This window comes from Protopterus annectens, chromosome 2.part1 (assembly GCF_019279795.1).
Source record: "Protopterus annectens isolate FY-2018-M chromosome 2.part1, PAN1.0, whole genome shotgun sequence".
Lineage (NCBI taxonomy): Eukaryota > Metazoa > Chordata > Ceratodontiformes > Protopteridae > Protopterus > Protopterus annectens.
In genome coordinates this window covers 1,384,244,434-1,384,271,639 of record NC_056729.1, presented here as the reverse complement: position 1 = coordinate 1,384,271,639, position 27,206 = coordinate 1,384,244,434, and the positions used below count along the sequence as shown (strand labels likewise).

The window sequence follows — 27,206 nt, the reverse complement described above, 5'->3', positions numbered from 1 at the left end:
TAAATTACTGTCATAGGTATTTTCTTTCCTGTTTAAAAAAAAAATCAACTATTCTTCTAACTTACTTTATTTAGGCCATAAAATCCCTAACTCAGATGCACATTCAAAGTGCGTATGTTGTTTAGGGGCCACTCACCTCAACGCCGATTGTGACGTCTGCAGAGGGTTTAATACTCCTACTTTAATTGATTCTTAGGGGCTTTCTGCCCTGAAAAACTCTCTGGGGCTCAAACTCCCAAAAGAATGGACAAAAGAGGAGATTCTCAAACTAGAGTGTCTTGGAAAGCATCTCTGGAGCAAACAACTTCTACTGCTTTGGCTCCGTCTTCAGAACCTTCTTTGAAACATGCAAAAAAATCAGATCCAAAAGCTTCAGATCTGAAATTCAGAGCAGGAAAATCTCCATGGAACTACTCACCTCTGATATTGTCGGATCCGATCACCTTTATCACTTTTTTTGGCTTCACCCCAAAACCATTCTAGATCATGGCCTCATCCATTTTATCTTCCAAGAGCTTTACAGAAGCTGATGTGGACAGGATGATAAGGAAGTTCCTCAGGACACAGATTCAAATGGGACTTCTCCCGGCCCTGACCCCGTCAGGTTTAGAAATCCTTGTCAGTACTACCCCTTTTTTGTTAGTGCCTTATCTAATCCAATTTTCAGTTTCAGAACTGTAAGATCCAAAAGCCTCAGAGTCATCTGCCTCAGTTCCAAAGATATTGGCATTTTCGACTCTGATGGTATCTCTGAGTGGTTCGGCGCTGAGCACTTTGGAGCTGGACAACTCTCGAAGCCATAGCATCAGCGATGGCTCCAGGTTGCTAGTTGCATCTCTTCTGACACTTCTCTGAAGCATCCCACCAAAGAAGTTCCTAGGAAGAAGAAGAAGTGTAAAAGGAGGCACTTATACTCTCCACAGGAGTCTGTCACAGAGCACACTAACTTTGATGAAGGTGAAGGGTCTCCCATATCACCAACCAATGATGGCTTATTTGGAGACATCTTAGAGCTCCTAAAACAAAGGGGTGGTTGGTCCACTGATAACCCTTCCCAAGAGGAGTTGGTGTTCCAGGAGGCCTTTGGCATTGGCCCATCTACCTCTTGGGTGACTCCACCCACTGATGAGCTCATTGATTTGGTCTCTTGACAGGTGTGGAAGGAACCTGACAAGATAGAGCCTATCCCTAACAGACCATATAGGATCCTGGCACCACCTAAAGACAGAATTTTTTGGAGTAAAGTAGTACCAGTTCATACCGTGATCATGAATGGTGGTCACCTAAAAGGAACTGCCAGAACAAAGTTCCTCTGTCTACCCATTGGGTCTAGATCACATTGTTGAATTAACTGTTTAGCAAATACCTGTATCCATCGAATGTTTGTTTTAACAAATTATTTCCCAGGGTAAAAAACAGTGGGCCATCATTGGGAATTTGCCCTTTTCCACACTGTAATGCAGTCTCGGAGTTGGTATATTTAGTTAGGGGTTGGGGTTGGGGGGAGCAGCCCCCCCCCACCTAAGTGGGTTTTAAATTTTGTTATTTTTGCAATGATTGCTGGTTGGCCTACTTGTTATTTTCCCTGGGAAAACTTTTGCTTAAAACATCATTTGATGGATAGAGCTTTTGACAAATAGACAAATAGAGTTTGGCCAATAGATATTCACTAAATAGTTCATTCGACGATGTGATAGAGACCCCACCCTCCTAACAGGGAGTCTAGAGCAATGGACAAATTTGGGAAGTATATCTATGCTTCACCGACCTTCAATCTTAGGTCACTGAATTACTTGGCATGTTTTACGAGACTTCAGAGTGATTTGATTAAAGTACTTTCCAAGTCTGTCTCTGGGACTATATCCGCTAAGGTACAGAGCACTACAGCTTTGCTGTTGGCGACCCTTCAGTCCATTTCAAATTCGTCCATGAAGCTTCTCTCACATTTAGCTGAAGATATCTCACAGGTGGCAGGTTCAGGCATTTCCATCAGAAGACCATGAATGGCCTTGATGCATTTGTGTGAATTTGCAGAACTCTTCAAATCTTCCTTCATCAGTGCTCCTTTTGATAGAAGTTCTTTATTTGGCCCCAAAGTTAAAAAGACACTTTCTAAGTGTGAGCAAGAAGGAAAAACCCTGTCTGCTGTGAGCATGCATTTTTGACTCCTCGACAGACCTTTTCTAGGAACCAATGAGGCAGACATAAAATGTGGTTCAAAAAAATGCCAGGGTCCTTCCAAGATCCATGTGGAGACACTTCCCCCAGGGACAGAGTGGGGATCTCTAATGGAAGACATTGCCTCCATGGCAGAGGTGGTCCACATAACCATGGATCTAGAGACCTTTTCTCTGACAGATCCTATCAGTGCTCCTGAGAAGAGATGCAACTGTCCATCTCAGGAGTCAGTCGGAGGTACTCTATCCCTGAACAAGAGAGCCTGGCTAAATATTACAAAAGATTCATGGGTGCAGAGGATAATATCCAGAGGTTATGTAACTCCATTTTCCCATTCATCCCCACTGGTATGAAACAAAATCCCCAATGTTCCACCCAATCAGAGGGAAACAGCAGCACTAGAAATAAATGAGCTGCTAGAAAAAAAGAGCCATCCAAGAGGTCCCCCCAGACCAGAAAGAGTCCGGAACTTATTCAAGATTCTTTGTAGTGCCAAAGAAAACAGGGGCAGGGGACCAATCATGTATCTCAGCAAACTAATTCAATCAGCTCAATATACAAAGTTCTGGATGATCACAGTTCAGTCCATTCTGTCTTTTCTCCACAAGGACAACTGGAAGTGCTTGATAGATAATAAAAACCAAAAGGAGGACAAGTGCCAACAAAGACAAATAATCAGAAAAGCAGCACTTGAACAAAACCAGGCAGATACGTTACTGTAGAAAAATTCTTTATTCACTCAACGTGACAAAAATAAAAAACATAAATACTTAACTTGATCACCACATTTTTGTCACATTTTGACTTCATCAGATGTGAAAAGCACAAGAAAAAAAACATTTCATACGTTAATATCTTTTCCCCAACCAGTCACAGGTAACAAGTAATTAAGCAAGCACAAAACACGCATAAAACCAATATAAATAATAATGTAGTTCAAGGACTTATCCCCTTACCAGGTTCTTGGATTCTAAATTTAAAAAGTATGGACAGGGCATGTTAGTATTCTTAAAGATTCATGGGATTTTTTAAGAATGGTAAAACTTGAGTTGTTTAATGAAGATGTTATTTTTGTTACCATAGATGTGGTTGATTTGATTTTCTGTTATCCCACATGATGTTGGTATGGAGTGGTTTGAGGATGGCTTATCCAAGAGGGGGGGGTGTTTACTCAAGATTAATTCCTTACATTTATTGAGTTTATGGAAATGGTACTGAAAATAATTTTATTTACTTTGAGGGAGAATTGTTTTCAGCAGATTAGTGGGGTTGCCATGGGTGCTTGCTTTAAGTCCACTATATATCATATATGCAGAGGATAATATCCAGAGGTTATGTAACTCCATTTTCCCATCCATCCCCACTGGTATGAAACAAAATCCCCAATGTTCCACCCAATCAGAGGGAAACAGCAGCACTAGAAATAAATGAACTGCTAGAAAAAAAGAGCCATCCAAGAGGTCCCCCCAGACCAGAAAGAGTCCGGAACTTATTCAAGATTCTTTGTAGTGCCAAAGAAAACAGGGGCAGGGGACCAATCATGTATCTCAGCAAACTAATTCAATCAGCTCAATATACAAAGTTCTGGATGATCACAGTTCAGTCCATTCTGTCTTTTCTGCACAAGGACAACTGGAAGTGCTTGATAGATAATAAAAACCAAAAGGAGGACAAGTGCCAACAAAGACAAATAATCAGAAAAGCAGCACTTGAACAAAACCAGGCAGATACGTTACTGTAGAAAAATTCTTTATTCACTCAACATGACAAAAATAAAAAACATAAATACTTAACTTGATCACCACATTTTTGTCACATTTTGACTTCATCAGATGTGAAAAGCACAAGAAAAAAAACATTTCATACGTTAATATCTTTTCCCCAACCAGTCACAGGTAACAAGTAATTAAGCAAGCACAAAACACGCATAAAACCAATATAAATAATAATGTAGTTCAAGGACTTATCCCCTTACCAAGTTCTTGGATTCTAAATTTAAAAAGTATGGACAGGGCATGTTAGTATTCTTAAAGATTCATGGGATTTTTTAAGAATGGTAAAACTTGAGTTGTTTAATGAAGATGTTATTTTTGTTACCATAGATGTGGTTGATTTGATTTTCTGTTATCCCACATGATGTTGGTATGGAGTGGTTTGAGGATGGCTTATCCAAGAGGGGGGTGTGTTTACTCAAGATTAATTCCTTACATTTATTGAGTTTATGGAAATGGTACTGAAAATAATTTTATTTACTTTGAGGGAGAATTGTTTTCAGCAGATTAGTGGGGTTGCCATGGGTGCTTGCTTTAAGTCCACTATATATCATAAGGAGACTTTTTCTAACTCTTATTTATTTTATACAAGTTCCCACCCTTTTATACAAAAGAAAAGAATTGTTAAGGGGCAATTTGTCAGAATTAGTAGACTGACGTCTAGGGAACAAGATTTCTTTGAGGAATGTGAATTGTTAAAAATATGTTTTTGGAGAGAGGGTATCCCCTCAGTTGATATAAACTATATAAGTGGAGGTAGTGACTGGTAGAAATAGTAGATTTGCTCTGATTTTGGGAAAGGATGAAATTAATGTTGTAGATGGATTAAATTATAGTTATTGGAATGGAGGCAGCTTAAGTAATGACTTAAGTGAATTTAAGGGTGCCTTTGTGACCAACTTTAGTGGGGATGCTGGCACGATTAAAAATATTATTATGAGAGAATGGGCCCAGTTTAGTAGGTTGTCTGAACTAGAGGGGATTTTTAAAATGCCACTCAAATTCATCTTCCGGAAGGGATTAAGTTCAAAAGATGTTTTTGAAGGGGGTAATTTGGTTAATCAGAAGAAGTCAGAAGAAGATTGGCACTTATAAATGCGGGTGCTGCTCTTATGACCCCAGTATTTTGGAAGGGAACAAAATATTTATACCAAGTAGGGGTAAATATTTGTTTGGGAAAACTTACTCTAATTGTAAAATATTCGGTGTGGTGTACCTCGCTATATGTGACATCTGTGCATCATTTTATGTATGGAAAACTGAGAGAAAGTTAAAAACTAGACTCAATGAGCACCACTATGATATTAAAAGCAAAAATGAAGGGACTGCCCTATTTAGACATACTGTGGCTTGCATGGGAGCTAAGTTTAGGTTTTCTGTAATACAAGAGGTTCCAATTGATATTAGAGAGAGACCATGGGAGGCTACCATAGAATATAAGCAGTTATACTGGCAGTTGGTTTTGGATGCTAATAAATTACTTGGGTTGAATGAGAATGTCTCCTTAGCCCCTGTTATAAAACTAAGAGCAGCCAGATTATAATTGGTGGCTAACTAGTTTTGTAACACTAGTTGGAAGTATTTTTATCATATTTATTGCCATAATTTTGTATTTTTACATACATTAATATGTTTTTACATTTTTATCATTTTTAATTAAGTATTATGGTTATGTTTTTAGTTTAGTATATTTGGTAATGAAGGCTGAGGTCATTTCCACTTTAAGAGAGAGGTCTCTACACTGTTCTTTTGTTCTTTTCTTCATTAATATTTCTTGTTTTTAATATTAATTGGTTGCCATGCTATTTTCTTTTTTTCTTTTGCTATATAGATTGTTATACATTTTTACATAAACATTGTTAAATATCATTATTATTTATATTGGTTTTATTAGTGTTTTGTTCTTGCTTAATTACTTGTCACATGTGACTAGTTGGGGAAATAAGATATGAACATATAAAATGTTTTTTTTTTCTTGTGCGTTTCACATCTGATGAAGTCAAAACATGACGAAAATGTGGTGATCAAGTTAAGCAGTTTTATTTTTTATTTTTTATCATGTTGAGTGAGTAAAGAATTTTTCTCCGATAATGTATCTGTCCGGTTCTGTTCAATATTTATTGTTTATGTGCTCAATAGATCTTTCAGGATTTGTACTATCATATAAAAAGGAACGGGTGGTCCAGGAGCCAGTCAATACCAATTCAGAGCTCTGCCTTCTGGTCTCACCACAGATCCCACGGTGTTTACCAAGTGTGTGGCAGTAGTTGTAGCTCACTTGTGACTACAGGTGTTTACATATTTGGGCAACTTGGTCATAACCACTCCAACCAGTTTGGGATTACATTACTCCAGTTATGCTCTCATCTGGGGATTTCTGTCAATTACAACAAATTTCAACTCAAACCAACTCAGATATTGAAATGCATTGGTTCCCTGTTCAATACAGTCGCTCAAAGAGTTTCTCTCCCTCTGTCCAGGGTTCAAACAATTAATTTCCAGATGAAAAACATCATTCCAAATTCTGCTCTTTCAGCTCATCTGATCATGTAAGCATTGGGCTCTATGTAAGCAGCAATCATTGTAGTGCAGTATTTGACTAGAGTGGATCCACCACAGAAGGTAATTTTTGCAAGCTTGCATTATTTTGACTTGACTGGATAATGGCTGCTGGAGAAGGAAAAATGATTCTCATATGGTACCTTGCCAGCAATCATTGTAGTACAGCTGGCAAGATACCATATGAGGATCCTTCTTCCTTCTCCAACAGCCATTATCCAGTCAAGTCAAAATAATGCAAGCTTGCAAAAAATACCTTCTGTGGTGGATCCATTCTAGTCAAATACAAGAAGGCTGTCCATTTGTTCTTCCTCAACCCAAGGCCACAGTGACCATGGATGCCTCTCAGATCATGTGAGGGCAGCACTTCTTGGGAAGGATGATCCAAGGCACATTGTCCCCAGAAGAGGCTAACTGACATATCAATGTCCTGATGATGAGAGCTGCCCAACTAACACTGCAGACCTTACATGACTCTCTCCCAGCCAGGACTATTGAGATTCACATGGACAATATGTCAGTGGTCTGGTATCTCATCAGACAAGGGAGATCCAGATCTTACCCACTTTGGTGAAAAGCTATGAGAGTATGGCAATGGGTGATCTCATCCAATCATTTTCTGATAGCAGTGCACATTAAGGGGAAGTCCAAAGTGATTGCAAACAAGTTAAATAGGTCTATTCTAATGCCTCAGCGACAGCAAACGACCTGAGGTATGTTAGGTGACTAGGGTGTTGTGGGTAATATAAAACAAACCAATCACTACTGAAAGTACTGTAGGGACAAGTCAGAATTAGCATTGGGTTCTTTTATTCAGAACTTTTGTCGTAAGACTTCATCATTCTGATTTGCTGTGTTATTTTATTAGAATGGGTACATTAAAACTAGTGAGTTGGAATGTCAATGGCCTTCCCAGTTTGGATAAAAAAAAGTATTTATATGTATATAGGTTTACTGTCATATTTTTGAAAATACTTTTTACGAGTACTTACATACTCGAAAAACATTGTCGAAAGTTACAATAGCAACGAATAAAAATAACAAATGAAAAAATGTCAACAATTTGAAATTGAATTGTTGACATTTTTTGAACTTACTTCCACATTCGTTGTCATCCAACACACGTTTTGCAGGGGGGCAAGGCCCCCTGCATCCCTCACACCCCCTGCTACATATGTATACAAACTCTGCGATTGCAGTACAGTGAAGCAAAGGGTACATTTCTCGATCCCCACCATAGTGTGGTCTGCATTCAAAATGTTGAATCTGCAACAGCTAATGCTAGTGTGCATTCACTGTTATGACTTCAGCATTTTTTTTTCTCGCGCATTTCAAATGTTGGAAATTTGCTTTCAGGATTACACGTTCGCACACTGCAGCTGCGACATTTTAATTGTAATTCATATATATATATATATATATATATATATATATATGTATGTATGTATATATATATATATATATATATATATATATATATGTATATATATATATATGTATATATATAGCTCCCTACTAAATGTCAGCACTTGATATGCCAAGTGCTGAAAAGTGGGGAAAAAAAGACAAAAAACACAGAAGGGTGCATCTCGAAAATGGCTGTTCTTCTTAAAATTTCTTTTTATGGGGGGCATCCATACCACCAACCCCACCCATACCCCCAGAACTTATGTATACCAACTCCGACATTGCCATACCTCAGAGAAAAGCGAATATTATGACAAATAGCATCTTGGACTTAGTATATTCAAATCTGATCTTTTGACCGTTCAGTTTCCACGTTTCAGGACTCATTGTAGCAGGTCACAGTATTTCAAATGGCTGCCTGTGTGTGTGTGTGTGTGTGTGTGTGTGTGTGTGTGTGTGTGTGTGTGTGTGTGTGTGTGTGTGTGTGTGTGTGTGTGTGTGTGTGTAGATATATATATATATATATGTGTATGTGTGTATATATATATATATATATATATATATAGAGAGAGAGAGATGTGTGTGTGTGTGTGTGTATATATATATATATATATATATATATATATATATATATATATAAGTTCATAGGTGTGTACTAGGCTAATGGCCCTGGGGCCTTTACAAGCCTAGCCATAGGATTAATCTGGCATAGTGCCACGCGACCTTAGTTCCCAGTGCCTCTGTCGAGTAGAGCCACTGGTGTTATCCCCAGGGTGAATTTTGTGTTTCCCATCCACTCATCAAGATTTCTCTTGAAGAGAGTCAGTGAGGTGCTCTGCTTGATATGTATGGGAAGTCTGTTCCATAGCATGGGCAGTCTCTGGGTTGTGAACCTGTCCCCCCAGCATTTTCTGTTAATTGTGATAATGGGGTTGTGGTCTCTGGAGTGTGTGGTGCAGAGGGATTGGGATTTCTTTAGATGTAGCATTTCTAACAAAGCTGGGTCAGACATGGCTTTGTAAGTCAAGCAGAGATCGCCACTAAGTAGACGATATGAGACTAGCTGGAGTTTTTTAAGTCTGTCCATATATGACAAGTGTTTAAGGCCTAGGATCCTATTTGTGAGGTACTTTTGTGGCCTCTCCAGTTGTTGCAGGTGTCTAGTGAGGTACATGCCAAATGGGGCATTGTACTCGATGATTGGCCTAATGAGGGAAGAGTAGAAGGAGACATTGACCTCTTTCTTCCTGGATGCAAAACCCTTAGTAATGAGATGTGCCACATAGAAGTACTTTCTGACCACAGTGGCAATGTGGTGATCAAAAGAGAGGTTGCTGTCAACCTGTGTTCCCAGATCTCTTATACCTTCTTCTGTATTCTGTGGACTACCATCAATGTGGTAATTCATGGGAACTGGGTTTTTCCCAAAGGGGACGACGACACATTTTTTGGCATTGAACTTAAGGCCATGGTTCTGACACCAGTCGTTGGTAGGTCTATATTAGAAGATCGAATGTTCAGGTGATCGAAAACCTAAACATCGATCTTCTAATATCGAAAACAAAAAATGGCGAACGGCCGATTTAACACAGGGAAAGATTTCCCTTGGCCGTTCGGCGGATTTTACCACTTCCATACTGTTGAGAGATCTTGGAGTTGGTATATTTAGTTAGGGGGGTGTGAAGCCCTCCACTTAGTTTGGATGTAAAGTCATTTTTTTTTTTTTACTGGCCGACGTGCGTGTTTCCCTGGGGGGTTCGATACTAGAAGATCGATGTTTAGGTGTTCGATCACCTAAACATTCGATCTTCTAATATAGACCCATCGTTGGTCACAGTGAGGCCATTTTGTAGGATGTCAATATCGCTTGCGGAGTTAATAATAGCTGATGAAGAATAAATAGTCCCTTTGGAATGAATGGTGCTGGTTAACCAAAACATAATATAAACTAAAACAAAACAGCACCAAAGCATGAAGTGACCATAAAAACAGTTTTAATAAAATATATACAAAGTAAGCGCTTTCACACAATCAGTGTGCTTCATCAGACCAATACATCACATAAATCAAGTGAAATAAATAACAAGAACAATGTCAATCAACAATTCAAACTATCCAATAAAAACACACAACCAATAAAACAACCATCATTCATTTAAAGAGACCCCTAGCTTTCAAAGCTGGTTTAATAGAGGTTCACCCATTGATGCCTGGAAATCTATCTGCCTGCATAATAATAATCCATGATAGTTCACGATTCTCAGTGAAATTCCTAAGATCACCTCTACGTATATCACAATTTATTGTCTCAACTACCCTAAACCCAAAAATATGTTCATTCCCATATTCTATAAAATGCTTGGCCAAGGCATTACGTTCATCAAATCTATGTATAAAATATAAATGTTCCCTCATTCTCTCAAAGAGGGACCTATTGGTCTTGCCTATATAAAAACAGCTACATGCCCTACACTTAGCTAAATAAATCAGGTTTCTGCTGCAGCAATCAGCATTCACCTTAAACTGATATACCTTATTGGTAACAGGATGTATAAAATCTACAAATGGATCTACATATGTACAAAAATTACATCTAGAGCAACAGCGCATCATAGGCACCCCTGTGGCATCATCCCTAGTCTGTGTAAATTTCTTATAGCATAATTGTCTCTTCAGGGATTTTTTATTCTTAAAATTGAACTTAGGTTGTTCACCAACAATAGAGAGGATGTCCTCATCCAAAAGTAAAATAGACCAATTATTTTGAATAACTGTCATTAGTGTAAAAAATAGACATGGGTTGTGTCTTGGCAACTACAGTCAAATCATTCTTATTAACTAATGGCGACCCATAGGAATAATACGGTCGACCCCTACCCTTTCTGTTTTCCCCTGTATAATGTAGCGCAACATCCACCTCCTTCTCCCTATAACCTCTGTCAAGCAATTTGAGTCTAAAATTATTTATATCTCTCTCATAGAGGATATCCTCATTGTTTAACCTCGAGATATGCATACCTTGACCTTTGGCTATGTTCTTGAACACATGGCCTGGATGCATGCTGTTCCATTGTAGGAGCATATTTTTCCTACATTTCTTCCTAAATAAGGTTGTAGTTAACTTGCAAGAAGCATTTACCAAAGCCTTAACATCCAAAAAATCAATCTCTTTCACGAGATGACAGGATACCAACACTCACTATATTCCAGCACAAGTACATACAGAAACAAATAAAACAAACTATATTACTGTTCTCCAAGTATAAGCTGGGGGGCAAGCCACCCTGCAACTCCCACATCCCCTGGTACTTAAATATATCAACTCCAAGATTGCACTTAGTGTAGTGAAGTGCAATCTTGGAGTTCAGGGTGTGTGTGGGGGGGTGCAGGGGGGCTTGCCCCTCTGCATATAGTTGAAGGGTAATATGTTTCTGTATGTACTTGTCCTGGAATATAGTGAGTGTTGGTATCCTGTGTGTTTTCAGGATTTTGAGTTTTCAGTATTTTGAGTTTTCAGGATTTTGGTCTTCAGGATTCTGTAGCACTCCCATATTTGGAAATAGTCTTAACCAGTAAGTCCGAAACTATTGCTACAAAGTCAATTTAACATTATAGCTGTCACCTGCAAAGAAGCCTTGCAACGACTTACCATCAGAAAGCCAGGCTTACCCCAGGTATTACAGGATATCCACTTGAGCTGTGGCTAATGACACTTTTATGTAATCCTGCTGAAGAAAGGTGCAACACTGCCCTGTCCCAGGCACAGATTTTTATCAGGCAAATGTTTCGCCTACTGATAGCCTGTTTCTGTTGCTGGGATGAATTTGGGGGTGCTTTTCAGTATGACCCTGCTACTGCATGAATGATGTTTACAGCATATTGCATTCTGCTCTATATGATCGTGTTCTGGTGGCGAATTGCTCCATGATGTCTGTTGCTCCATGATGTCTGTGTATTCCCAGAATAGGTCCTTTCACACCTAAAGATCGTGTTTGTGGCCAACTAACAGCAGCAGCAGTAGTAAGGAACTCAATGCGGCAGGTTCACACACAGTTTACAGCTACGTAGGTAGACAGAAGGTGCAGCTGGGCAAGCAAAGAGGTAACAACTATGGACCCTGACATTCAGTGTGTTGCTGCAGGTCACATATGACTCTGAGTAAGTACGTGTTCAGTGAAGCACATGTCCCTGCCCTTCTGTTGTGTTTATGAATGCCTTTCTATGTGATGGAAGATAATTGGCCAATAACCATAGTAAGACATGCTAAACACATCTTTACATAGCTCATTGGCGAAAAACTCATTTTCGTGGATGATGGCTAAGTGTTAGCACATGCATGATTCCCAATTCTTGAATTCAACTTGAACTTGTGAAATAGTTAGGAAGATATGTTATGAGAGAACTAACTTACAGATACTATGCTATTCATACTGTTTATAGTGTAAATGTTGTATCATAAGAACTGTTACAAGGTAATAAAGAACTATTACAGACACAAGGTAACCACACACTTTTCCCCTTGTACCAATCACTAGGAACATCTTCATAAGGTTCCTAACCTATTCCCACCTTCTCTAACCAATTCCTACCTCTCCCACCACAACTCCTACCTTTCACTAACCATTCTTATTACAATTCCTTACCTCCTACTTTGCACCTTACAACTAAATCATTACAGTGTCTAAACTAACTACCCCAAGACATTTAAAGCTGCTACTCTTTGTCGTACTACTACCTTCTCTAACAGCAGCCTACCTTCTGACCTCCTGTGAATACCCATTATGCCCACAATTGCACTACCCCTCTAAGCATACAGCCATACCATCTCTTGTTGTCTCCCTAAACCACGTAAACATAACATCTAGACCCAGCTACCTACCAGCAAAATATCATAGATTAGCCCACAGTAGGTATAACTATCTAAAAACTAAGAAGTCTCCAAACCAATACTGTAAACTCCCAAATCCCAGGTGTGGATTACAAATCCACTCATTAATAGATGGAGACATTCATCCAAACTCAGGCCCAAGGAAAACTTTTACCACCCAACCCCATAGCCCTAATCCCTCTAGTAAACAAACCCCCACCAAACCTCCCAACTCACTCTTTATAGCACATCTCAATATACGTAGCATAAATAACAAAGTTGCTCACCTCCATGCTCTCTTGGATGTACACTCATTTGACATCTTATGTCTGACAGAAACTTGGTTAAAACCTGTAACTCAAGACATTGAAGTCATCCCACCTGGATATAATATCTTAAGACAAGATCGTATAGTCAAGAAGGGAGGGGGGTAGCTATTCTATACAAAGCAGGTTTTCAAGTTACTGCTTATGACTACAAACCACTTCAAGACATTAATGCCAAAATCCTTATTTCTAAATTTCAGGTTAATACTCGTAAATCCATATATATCATCTGTATTTATCTTCCTCCTGGTAATAACCTTGGAAAATATCCTTAGCTGGCTATCGCTAAACTTCCCACAAGAAACTATAGTCCTCAGTGACTTTAATATTGACTGGAAGTGCTATAGCAATGAACAACCTACTACACATTAAACTATATGTTTTTTCTCAAACCATTACCTCCCCAACCAGGATAAACAAACCCAATAAAAAAGAAAGTACCTTAGATTGGATACTCATAAATAACCATCACCAAACATATGAAGTAGGGGCCCTCCCTGACGATGTAAGTGACCATTCACTTACCTATATTATCAGGCATAAGATTGATATACCCTTCCCACCCACATTCAAGACAACTCAGACCAATAAAAACTTTAACCCGGATTTCTTCCAAAGTGAACTTAGGGCATGTGACTGGTCACCCATAAAATGCCTCCCACTTGAGGAAGCTGTAAAATACTTTAATTCTAAATTCCTAGCCATTCTAGACCACCATGCACCAACCCGTTCTATCAGAATTAGGACTAAACTTGCCCCATGGCTTTCAAAAGAAACCAGGCAAAAAATCCTACTTAGAAATAAATACTGGGCTAAATGGCGAGCTACTAAAAACCCTGTAGATCAACAAAAATTTAGACAGCTGAGAAATAACACAAAAAAGCTATACTCACAGATAAAAGAAACTTTTACTTACAACTCCGGCAAACTCACAAAACTAAACCACAAAAGTTTTGGGCAAGCATTAACAAACTTCTTCACCCAAGTCACTCCATTACACCAACCCCACAAGGCACTGACCATGAGAATCCCAAGCAAACTGCCAATACCTTTTTCACAGAGGCCATTCAAACTCTTGCCAATCAGCTAGCACCTGATAGCTTAACTTTGCTAATCTCAAGTACTAGCCCATCCCCTCCATTTCACATGCAACCAGTCCCAACATCACGCATTCTCACCCTTATCCAAAAACTTAAACCAACTACTCCCTCAGCTGACCAACTACCTGCTGAATACCGGCAAATAGCCAAATCTATAGCCTATCCCATTTCCATCCTGATTAACAGAACCATAATTGAAGGTTACAGCCCAACTATATGGAAAATCTCTCACATTATCCCCCTACATAAAAGTGGTAACTCTAACGAATTTTCTAACTACCGCCCCACAGCCTTACTTTCTCTTCTGGCAAAAATAATGGAAAAATGCATCCACAGTCAACTACTAGACCACCTAATCGAAAATAACTTACTTTCTAAATGTCAACATGGATTTAGGCCATTCCACAGTACTACCACTGCCCTCTTATCCTTTTCTGACTGCATTAATAAAAACCGTAACAACAACATTCTTTCCTTTGTACTCTCTATCGATCTTTCAAAAGCATTCAATATGGTTAACCACCAGATACTTATAAATATCCTCAAATCCCTTTCACTAGATGCATTGTTTATAAAATGGTTCCAATCCTACTTAGATAACAGACAGCATGCTGTGCTATGGAATAACAATCTATCTCCCCATTACCCTTGGTGTCCCTCAAGGTTCCATATTAGGACCTCTTCTATTCTCAATTTTTATTAACGACCTTCACTCAGTAATTCCTCAAGCTACCTGTATACAATACGCAGATGTTTCCACATTAATATGCTCGGCCACTTCTCCATCTGAACTACAGTCCTTAATCTAAAAGGTGTTTAATACAGTAGAACAATGGTTTACACAGCACTGCCTCCTCTTGAACCCACAAAAAACAAAACTGTTGCTCTTCACTCCTACCCGGAAGTCCTCCTCAGTTGATTTCACAGTTATATCCAATAATGGTACTCTCATATCTCCCAATCCAACTACCAAACTCCTTGGAATAACAATATACAATAACCTTAACTTTGGCACTCATTTTAACAACACAATAAAAACTGTAAGTAGAAAACTGGGCTCCCTCTATAGGATCAAACCCTTCCTTACTCCAACAGCCAGAATAACTATTGCCCACACCCATTTAATCTCTACACTCCTCTATGTCTCACCCATTTTTACTAATCTGTCAAACAATAACCTCAACAAACTGGAAAACTCCTACAATAACATTGCCAGATTTGCCCCTGGCAATCCATTTAGAACCCACCACTGTTACAATTTAAAGCAGCTAGGCTAGCTTGAGCTACAAAATCGGCTAAAATTTCACCAACTTACCAGTGCCCACAAGACCCTTTACCAGCTTACGAATACTTCAATACTTTCTACCCTCATTACCCCCTACAAAAATCTTAATACCTTACACTCTTCAAATAAATTACTTGCTTGCATAAGTAAATCCAACAACCTGGCCAAAGACTCTCTGTTCTCTAACACTGTTGGGAAAAACTGGAACCTACTTCCCAGTGAACTTGCATCACTTTCCTCAATATCACCGTTCAAATATAAACTGAAATTATACATTACATCACACTGGTTATGCCCCTGTAGTAACCCTGCCTAACTTCCTCTTTCTATTACTAGCTACTGCTTACCCACTACTTCTCTGTACTAAGTCCAGTTTCCTTGATAACAAAGATAATTTTATCTTGTAGATAATACCAATGTTTGTAGTGATTTCATTCATGGTTTGTTATATGCATGTGATAGGTTTGTGATATAGTTGTGGAATGAGCTGTTATCATTTGTTAAATTATGTATTGTACCAACATTTTTACTAGAATTGTGTTCTTGGAGCTTATCTCCCTGGGCCTCTACTGAAAATGGACATATATCCAGTTAGACTAGCCCGGTCAACAAATGTAAAATAATATATATATATATATATATATATATATATATATATATATATATATATATTTATATGGGTCCCATACAGAATGCCGACAGCTCACAACACCGGCACCCATATGGCCAACATTCAGAATATCGACAATGGGGAAACGCTATCTCTCAATAGTGTGGAATGTAAAAATTTCCATTCTTGCATTGTAGTGCGATCTCGGAGTTTGTATATTAAAGGTAGCCCCCCTGCTAGCACAAAAAAGGAAATTTTATTTTCCTTTTTTGTGAAGTTCTGGCGCTGTCAAAATTGTGAGTGTCGACCATATGGCATCCGCCATATGGGTGACGGTGTTTTGGGCTGTCAGTGTTCTGTAGGTGTGTATATATATATATATATATATATATATATATATATATATATATATATACACACACACACACACACACACACACACACACACACACACACACACACATACATGCATACATATACTCAAAACACAAAGAAACTAAGGGTTATGCTGCTAAATGCTAGGAGTTTAAATCAGAAATTCCTCTCCCTGAAAGATGCTGACATCTGTGCAGTCACAGAAACCTGGCTGAAGGCTGCAGAAAATACCATGGCCTTGCAATGCTACAATGCTTTCCACACTTTCAGACTGCAAATTGAAGGTGTGAAAACCATAGGAGGTGATGTATCTACTTTCATTAAAGAAAATTACACCTCTAGACTGGTTAGACAAGAAAACTTTTTGGAGCTACTCCAAGTCCAAACTACCATGGGTAAGACCCCCCCCCCCTTCAGGTCATCGTCAGTTACATGTCCCCTTCTATGAACCAAGATGCTTGCACAGCTTATTTAGACCTACTTGGGATAATTAAGGTACAACCTAACGCCCAACTCATGGGTGATGTCAACTATCCTTCCATTAATTGGGAAACTTATACAAGCCCAAATTCACTCGTACAAAAGTTGCTGGACTTTGTTAACTCAAATGCCCTTTAAGAAATTGTGTAACACCCCACAAGGGCCTTCAGTATTCTAGACCTGGTCCTCACAAATATGAGTGACTGATGCAATGCCTCAAGTGTAAGGCCTGCCCTGGTTAAATCCAACCATAAATCAGTAATTTTTGAAGTAGCAGTAGCACCAGAACTCCCCAAAGTAGAAGTCAGGCTAAAAAACTTCACCAAAGCTAACTATAAGCTCTTAAGGGAAGGTATAATTGACTTCCAAGCTCCAGTTTCCACAGATGGCATTGACAGCTATACTAAGGTATATACTGATGCCCTGCATAAACATCTACACAAATGTATAGAGACAGCCGTCCTGGATAGGATTAAAGCAAGATCCTGAAGAAAAAACAAACCATCCTGGTGGACGTCTAGCATTAATAAATTATATAATGAGATGAAGAAGCTGCTGTCTAAAAATACAAAAGTGAGATCCAAGAACTGGAAGAGCACCCTCCTCAGCCTAAACAAGAAAATAAGGCAATTCATAAATCTTCAAAGAGCACTCTGAGAAGAATTTTGCAACCATAGCCAAGGATAACCATAAAGATTTCTTCAGCTGTTTCCAAAACCTAAAAGGTGGAACTCAGATGTGTGCTGAACTAATTGTGGATGCTATCACACACACTGACCCTGTGGAAATTGCAGACCTGCTCCTCCTCCCTGCATCTCCAAAGAGAATGTCATCAGTGCTGTCTCCAAGGCTAAGAACACAGACTCCATGGGAGCAGATGGCATTCTGGGCTGTGTTCTTAATGTTCTAAAACAAGAGCCAGCTGCCCCATTAGGCACTCTATTCAACCACAGCCTAAGTACTGACTTTGTCCCCACTGAATGAAAACAGCGACTGTTAACTCCCTGCAGAAGAGTGGCTCGACAACAGACCCAGGTAATTATAGACCCATAAGTTTAACCAGCCTCATCTGTAAGGCAGTGGAATGACTAATCATGGACCTCATAAATAAGGTTTTAGGTGACATCCAAACCCTGGATCTGTCCCAGGTCATGCCTGCTAAGTCTGGTAGATTTCAAGAATGTGACCAGAGCCATAGATAAGGGCAAAGCCATACATTCAGCCTCTCTTGACTTGGCCAAGGCCTTCACCACTATCCCACATTCGGGCACCATTGACAAACTAACCCAGTTGAATATCAACCCCCATGTTGTCAGGTGGGTTGCATACTGGGTCACAGATTAACAACACTCAAAGTGGCAGACTTTACTTCTACCAGAAGACCTGTCACCAGTGGGCACCCACAAGGGTCAGTGTTGGGCCCTCTTGTTTGACATAAACTTCTTAGAAGTCCAGGCAAAAATGGAGGGGCTGTGGTTAACCAAGTTTGTGGATGACTGCAAAATAGGTGCTATCATTGAATCCCCTAGAAATGTCAGCATACTTCAAAAGGGGCTTACACAGACCAATGATTGGTACAAAAGCCATGGTCTTAAACTAAATGCTAAAAAATGCATCATCATTCATTTCAGTAAAAACAATGTCCGTGCTAATTATAAAATAAACAGTAATACCCTAAGCGCCAATTCAGTAGGGCGACACCTGGGAACACAAGTTGACTGTGACCTCAACTTTGATCACCATGTATCTACTGTGGTGAGGAAGGCATTCTGCATCACTCACCTGAATAGCAAAATCATCACCTCAAGAGCAAAAGAGGTTATAATTCCCTTGTACTCATCCCTCATCATGCCTATTATTCAATGTGATTGTCCCTTTGGTATGTACCATACCAAACACATGCAGCAACTTGAGAGACCTCAGAGATTTCTGTTTTATTTATTTACTGACATTTGTTAACTGGGTTAGTCCTACTGAGCCAGGGGCCCATTTTCAGTGGAGACCCGAGGAGAAAAGCTCCAGAAGTATTACATGTTTTTACAATAAAAATCAAATCAAAAATAAAAATAAGAGTAAAAAAACTACCATGAAACATAATAAGAAAGTCAACCATTAGAGAATGTCTGTACATAGAGCAGGTTAAATAATTGACAGGTCTAGAGAATATCACGCATGACGTACATACAAACAGATAAACCATTCAATCAGAATTTTTTTTAAATAAAGATATATATGAATATATATATTATGGAAGTGAGGGGAGGAGGAGGTATATGAGGCAAGTAGAAGGAAGTAAAGAGAAGACTAGGGAAAATGAGTTAAAGTTGAGAAGAGGCTAGATCAAGTCAGGGTAAGACAAGGGTAGGATCATGTACTCTGAAGAAAAATGTTAAGTTCTTTTTTGAACAGGTATTTTTGATGAATGCTTCTTATGTTTTGTGGGAGTGAGTTCTATGTGCAACAGAGTATTTGTAGAGGGACTTTCCTATATTTTTATTGGGTTTATATATGTCAAGGAGGTGTTTGCTGGAAGTAGGAAGGTGACGATTGGGGTTGGAGACTAGGTTGGAGATGGAAGGGCAAGAAGAGGGGCCATTCAAGATAGTGTGTGTAATGTGAAGTTGGGGTAGAAGTAGTTATTTAGAGAATTCTGGCCCATTTGAGTGATTTAAGGGCAAGACAGTGGTGGGATTTAAAGGGGAGATTAGAGGCAAACTGGCTATTTTATGATAAGTTTGCTCTAGTTTAGTGATGTGAAATTTGAACATCAGTAAGGACAGGGGCAGCATACAGAAGGCAGGGTAGAAGAAGGGACTGAGTGAGGGAAGGTTTGGAAGAAGGTGACAGAAATTTCTGGTTGCGATAGAGAAGTCCAAGTTTCTGGTGGGTCTTTTTTATACATTGTTGGATATGAGTATCGAATTTTAGTTCATCATCAATAATTACTCCCAAGTAGTTTGGTATAGGGTTTGGGTTTGATGATGGTGTTATTAAGAGAGGTGATAGAGAAAGAGGGTTTGTGCTGGGTGAGTGTTTTAGGGAAGAAGAGAAGGAGTTTAATTTTTTTTGGATTTAGTATTAATTGGTTATCAGAGAGCCAGGATTTCAGCAGAGGTAAAGGTTTGTTGAGTGAGAGCTAGGAGTTCAGGAATGTTGTGGGCAGATGTGATAAGGGTAGAGTCATCGACATATTGTAGAAGTGTATTAGAGGTTAGTAGCAGAGTGAAGTGACTATGTTGAACAGAAGGGGGCCTAGAATCGTCCTTGAGGAACTCCAGTATTTACAGGGAAGAATGGAGAGAGGACAGTTTTCCAGCGGATAGATTGTTGTCTGACAGAGAGGCAGCTAGAGAACCAGTTGATGGAGGAGGAAGAGAGCTGTAGATCAGAACGTTTATTAAGGAGTTTAGAGTGAGAGACAGTATCAAAGGCCTTTGAAAGATCAAGGAATAGACAGGAGATGAGAAAATTATTGTCACGGGCTTCAGCTGTTATTTGAGTAAAGGAGAGTAATGCAGTGGTTGTGCTATAGTGGGGTCTAAAGCTATGTTGGGTAGGAGTAAGGAGATTGTTGTCAAGACGTTATTTGATTAACAGAGCATGGATGCACTTTTCTAAAATTTTAGAAAGGGGGGACAGGAAAGCAATGGGTCTAAAGTTAGAGGTATCAGTAGAGTTGCTGGCTTTGTGAAAAGGGATTGTATAAAAGGATTTCCAGATGTCTGTGACAAGGGCCTCAGAGATGGAACGATTAATAAGTATAGTGACAGGGTAGGTGATGGATTGTGCAACTATTTTTAGGAAGTGGGAGGGTAGTTGGCCGGCAGAGGGGGAGCAAGGCTTAAGTTTATTTAGAAGAGATTTAATAGTGTTAACTGGGACTGATTGGAAAAAAAAATGTGTTGGGAAGAGTTTTGTTAAGAGGTGATAGAGGGGCTGGGTGAGATGTACTATTTTGGAGAACTTTTAGATAGTTTCTATGAAATAGTTTTTGAGGATAGTGGCACTTTCAGTGGCAGGGATGTGCAGAAAGTGGTTGGGACTAGTGGGTTTAGCATGTTGTTGATGGAGGTCCAGAATTGTGTAGACTTTTGTGAGGGCTGAGTTGATTAGAGGAAAAATAAGCTCTCTTATCTTTGATGACTAGTTTTTTGGACTGGTTTCTTAGCTCTTTGTATGTCTGAAGTAAGGGAGGGGATTTATTTTTAACCCAGGATTTTCTGGTGCTCTCTCTTTTGTGCATGATTAGTCGGGTTTGTTTTGTAAATCAGGGGGCATAATTTGATTTAATTCTGATTTTTCTAGAAGAGGCGATAGAATCAAGAGTATCAAGGAAATTCTTACTGAAGGACTTTACAGTCTCATTGAGAGGGAGGTGGTATAGGAAAGACCAATTGATGCCAGATAATTTAGAGTTAAAAGTGTCTGGGTCAAAGTGGGTGAGGTTCCAGCATATTCTGTAAGTATGGTCTTTGGGAAAATGTTGGGTGAATCTATGAATAAAGGTTGTGATCACTTAAAGAGTTTAGAAGTATGCCAGGGTTATGGTAATTCTTGGGAGCTAAGGTAAGAATCCAGTCAAGGATAGGTCCAGAATGGGAGTATTTGTTAGTTCTAGTGGGGGTAGAAATATGTTGGTGAAATCCATGAAAAGAACTAACAAAATTCAGGATCTCCAGCACATCTTATACAGACAGACTGAAGTTGCTGTCACCATATTCAGTAGCATATAGGCTATTTAGATTTACAAGGCTATCTCTGACCCAAATGTAATGGAAATGCTCCACATCCGTAAGTCAAATGGGACTGGAGTCCCCCATTCCAGAGACCTTAGTCTAGCCTGCAACATAAACAGGACCTGTTGGAGAGACAGATACAGCTGTCAGAGGTTGCCACTCCTTTGGAGTAGGCTTCCAATCCACACCAAGCAGAGCACCTCCATGACCCTGTTTAAGCGGAACCTGGATGGGAAACCATAAATTTCTGCCGATGATTGCACCAGCTTCTCTCCTGGGCATGGGTAGTCCTTGCTAGAAAAACCTTGGGCACGGATTGTGTATCTCTCATCTAGTATTGTATTAGGATTTAACAGCTAGGCTTGTAAAGACCCTCGGGTCAATAGCCTAGTAACATCCTCTGAACCTGTAAACACACACACATACATGTATATATGTAACTGAGGTGTTCACTCTTTTAAGGTTAGAAAATAAAGTTGAGTTTTACTTCTTGCATGTCTCCAAACAGTGTTTGCTCTATGAGAATATAATGGAATATTTTGGGGTTTGCAGTAGGGTGTTGAGCAAAACTAAAAAAAGCATTTTTTTTCACTTTTAATATTAGGCTAAGAGAGCATTCGCAGTAGCAAAGAACAAGGCATCAGAGGCATTTTACTATCTTCTGGAAAGTGACATAGCAGATGGCACAAATAAACTCTACTAAGTTGCAAAACAGACAGAAAGATAACTAAGATAGTCATGTGACACCTTTCAAAGGGATGTCAGCAACAACCTGATCGCTAGTCCATAGGACATCAAAGGCAGATGGAAGGATTATTTTTGGGAGCTTCTGAATGAAGAAGACCTCATAGAAGCTTTACTGCCCCAGATAAAGCCTGCAATGAAAGAGGAAGAACAGTCCACAGTAGGAAAAGTAAGAATAATTAGTAAAATATATAAAATACTCTGTGGCAATTATAAGAATCCATCAGATGATTTAGAAAGAGACTGGGAAAAATAACAGATTATCAAATTATGAAGGAACAATGGAAAGAAATTCAAGGGCCTAAGTACACAACAAAATCCAAGGTGTATGATATTTATTTGAATATGCCTGCATAGGAACTCAAAGTGGGTTTCATAGGATCTTTTCACAAGAGGAGAATAGTTACTGGAGACGTGAAAGGGAATAGAGAGAGGGAATTCGGAGTATGTCTTTTAGGAATGTCCAAACTTGAGAAAGTTTAAAATCTCACCGCAAAGTGCCATATTAAAAATGTTAGGGGAACAAAGACTAGTCAGTAAAGATTTTTTTTTGTAAATTGGAGTTCAAAATTAAAAATAATAAGTTGTATTAAGGCCTTATTAAGGTTAATGATGCCATCTAAATGAGAGATCACAAAATGAAAATCAGAAAGCAAGACCAACTTCTATTGAATGTTATGAAAGAAGTAAAAAAGATATGTGCGATATTATGGGGAGGTAGAAATAAGCTACATACAGCAACATATCATTTGTGTGAACAATGTGTACAAAATAATGCTCAGGGGGAATAATGGTGTAAGAAAGCTGACAGGAATTAAATAAGAATGAAATCAGTGATGCTTAAACTTTCAAAAATGGATGCTGAGAATTTTGTGTGTCGTATATGAAGACATAAACTAAAATGCAAGTTGCATTTAATTTCTGTTGGATTCATGTTGCAAATTAAAGTTGAATTTGAAATACAGATGTGTTCAGGAGACATGAGGTTAACACCTGGTGTTATGAATATTGGCCACAGGTGATGGTCACTTGTTAATGTGATACCATGACACTATGTACAAAATAAGTAAAAAGAGTTTGATGCTGAATCCATGGGAATGTTCTCTACGCATCCAGACCAGATAACAGACGGTGCTAGCAGGTCCACTGCTAGAGCAACTGCTCATATCTGTAGACATAGAAAGGGTTTCAACAGGACAGTAAAGAATAGGATTGGTCCAATGAAAGGATGATTTTTGGAAGCTTACCTTGGACGTTTCAAAAGTAAGCAAGTTTCTAGTTATAAAAAAAGTTCATGATCCTTACTGTTGTTCCCGTGTGCTGTCTTTATTACCAAAAATGCTAATTGTCATGCTGGACATGAAGTATACCTACCTCCACATTCCCATCTTTAGGACCCATGGAATATTTTTTGTAGCTCTTGGCAGTTCTAGTACTTTCAGTTCATCTCCCTGTCCTGTGGTCTCGCCATTGCTGCCAGGATGTTCATCAGATTTTTATCTCCAGTCTTTGTTCACCTTAGGCTGCAGAGTAAACATATCTCCCCTTAACTGAATATTTGCCTGATTTGGATACTATCTGAAAAGGAACTGAAAAAGTGTTAAACTACACCATGACCTGTTTAACAAGTATGGACACCTTTGTCAGTTACCAAGTGTTGAGCCTTTTTTCATGTGAAGGAAGACTGGGAACAGTGTTTGACATGACAAAATATGCAGTCTTCTTTGTTCTGAAGAATGCCACCCTTTCACTGCCATTTGTTTTTACCAGTGTAAACAATAATCAACATGACTGTAAAGGAGATATTAAGTTACCTAAAGTACTGAGAGAGAGAGGGAGATCCAGTAGTACTTGTGGCAACAACAGCAGCAATTCAATGAAAATTCAAGTGGATGGTAAATCAAGTCATTTTGAACCCAGGAATGTCCTTTGTTCCACCACAGAGCACCCGAACCCTGATGGATGGGGGTACCAGACCATGAATAGTGAGCACAGCCAGGTTCCTTCAGGGTCTAAGAGGGTTGGAATAACAAAAGCAAACAACAGAGTTTTAAACACCAAAGAAGTGTTCTCATTTATTTATTTATGCCTTTCAGGACTTCAGATGTGCATAGATGTTCATGAGTACTCGGAATAGTCATACACAACATCAAGGGCACAATTCACCTACAAAAGCAAGATAACATGCACTCCTACCATATTTGTAGACCAGTAATCATCACTTGGAAGTTGGAACCTAGCTTTCCAGAAGAATCTTCTTCAACAGGCAGTCAATTGTCCATCAAAATAAACTGCTTTGACAGATAACCAGAACAGATTCTCCACTAATCCCTAAGAATAAATAGTGGGCCATGAGTTTTCTGCTGTCTCTTACTTGACATTGTGAGTTCCCAAAGGTGGATCTGTCTGTATCTTGCCCTGAATAACTAGACAGATAATTTGTATACTAGGTAGACATTGAAACAAGCCTGGACAGTAAATGTCTTTTTATGGAATTTAGGAAAGCTCAGATTTATACATTATGTCTTGTTTTCCTCCTGTCCAAAGTCTTAATAAAAGCAAGAGAAGGTGGGACAAACCCATTTCTGATAGTGCCCGTCTGACCAAGACATCCATTGCTCTTCCCTCCCCTTCAGTTGAAAAAGGGGAACCCCATCATCCTCCCTGTGTCTTGCAACATGCTATTTTAGTGTGTAGACACTTTAATATACCTTTAGAGAATGGGCAAACTTACATCAACACCCTGACTGGAGAACAAACATTCTCTAGCAGGGTTGATACTCTACTTGTGCAATGTTATTAGCTGTAGTACTGGAGTAGTCCAAAGGAAATATGCACTGTGTATGTAAAATTAAAATCTAGGCATTGTACTTATACTACTCCTAGCATTGTGACTAAATACACTCTGTACTCTGTGTTACTTCATGTATGTAATGTTTAGTTCATTTAACCTAATTCACAATGTAAATATGCCTGTAGAACTGCACCTCATGTTCATGTTATCCCAAGCATTGTGATTGTATCTATACTCTCTACTGCTCCAAGCTTTGTGACTGTATATACTCTTTTTTGTTTATTTCAAGTAAGTACTGCTAAATCTTTGTGGAGCTTTTCTCCCTGGGTCTCCATTGAAAATGGGTTCACCTAGGCCCAGTGGACCTTCCCAATAAACAAATGCAGTCAGTAAATAAATAAGTAATGCCTGCTGACAAATTAGTCCGCTGCTTCATGGCAACATATCAAGCTGCTGTGGAGCTTGGACTGCAAAAATAAAAACTAAAGGCCGCCATTATTTTATGCTTGCTAAGCAGCAGTTATGCTGTTCATTGAGCATAAAATGTAAAAAAAAAAAAAAAAAAAAAAAAGGAGAGAGACTCTGTGTGTGTGTGTGTGTGTGAGTGAGATCGAGAGAGTGAGAGAGAAAGCAAGAGTGATGTGTGACTGAATGCCTGTATGAAAGCAGAGGAGCCTGTGTGTGTGAGAGATCGAGAGTGAGAGTGATCTTGTGTGAGTGAATGCGTGTATGAAAGCAGCGGAGACTCTATTTGTGAGAGACTGAGAAAGAGGGTGAGACCGATCTTGTGTGAGTGGTGTGTATGAAAGCAGAGGAAACTGTGTGTGTGTATGTGTATGTGTGTGAAAGCAGAAGAGACTGTGTATGTGTGCATGGGGGAGAGAATGGTCTCTATGTAAAATTGTTGTGTTTTACTTGCTTATTATTTTTTAAGCAGTATATTATTTTTTATATGTTTGTTGTAAAATGCTTCTTCCAACACCATTAACATGTACTACAGCAAGTTTGAAACATTAGGCAGAGGAACTATTTTACATTAAAAAAAAAAATATATATATATATATATATATATATATATATATATATATATAGTACTTAAAAAATAAATAAGCAAGTCTATAAACTCAATTTTACAGAGAGCCCATTCTCTTAGCATGATAATGCCCATCAGGGTGTGTATTAATGTGTAATTAATGCCCTTCTAGGAGTGTAGAGGCCCTCTGCCTGCAGCATCGGACCTCAAAACACCCCTGGACGGGTGTTAATTACACGTTTATACACACCCTATCAGGCATTATTGCTTGTTCATTCTCATCAGCTTCAAGTTATCTGGAGGGTAAGTCCCTGGTTAAGATGTTTACTGTACAGACGCAAGGTGCATGGCTTGATTCTTACATAGGGTAATTGGCTAGGCTTAAAATGGCCTACAGGGGCAGTTAGCCTATACTAAGCTGTTAACCTGTGAACCTCACTGGTATTGCTACGAGAATGGTGCAAACCTAGTACAAGGAAATATTATTTAGGCATATGGAAGAGGTTCTCATCCTCGTTTGCATGTTCCCCAAATCACCCCAGAAAAAAAGCTTCTCAACATCAGGTCATCAACTACTTAATCTCTCTGTTTAATGCAGGACTAGCTTAAACCTATGTAAAAGTGCACCTTTCAGCTGTTTCAGCCTGCCTTAGCCATGTATACTCCCTTTTCCACAAATCCTGCAGTTAAATTGCTTCTTAATGTGAGAGTAAGATCTTTAAGAAAACTAGTTTCCCTGCCTTGGATATTTAATGTTATTGCTAAAAAGCTACCTGTGCCGTCTTTTCAGTCAGCTAACATCTGTGACTTTTCTGTTTTGGAAAACCCTTTTCTTGGTGACTGTCACATTTGTACTTAGGAGGTTTGAGCTGCAAGTCATTATTTCAGTAGAGCCCTATGCTGTTTTTCACTGTGTCTCTAAGAACTAATCTTTCCTTAA

General features: G+C 39.0%; 1 protein-coding gene across 2 annotated transcripts in view; it reads left to right on the top strand.

Annotated features, from left to right (window-relative positions):
• AGBL5 (AGBL carboxypeptidase 5) overlaps positions 1-27,206 on the top strand; it is a 2,459,386-nt gene that overhangs the window by 2,273,773 nt on the left and 158,407 nt on the right. The gene's annotated exons all lie outside the window — the stretch shown is intronic.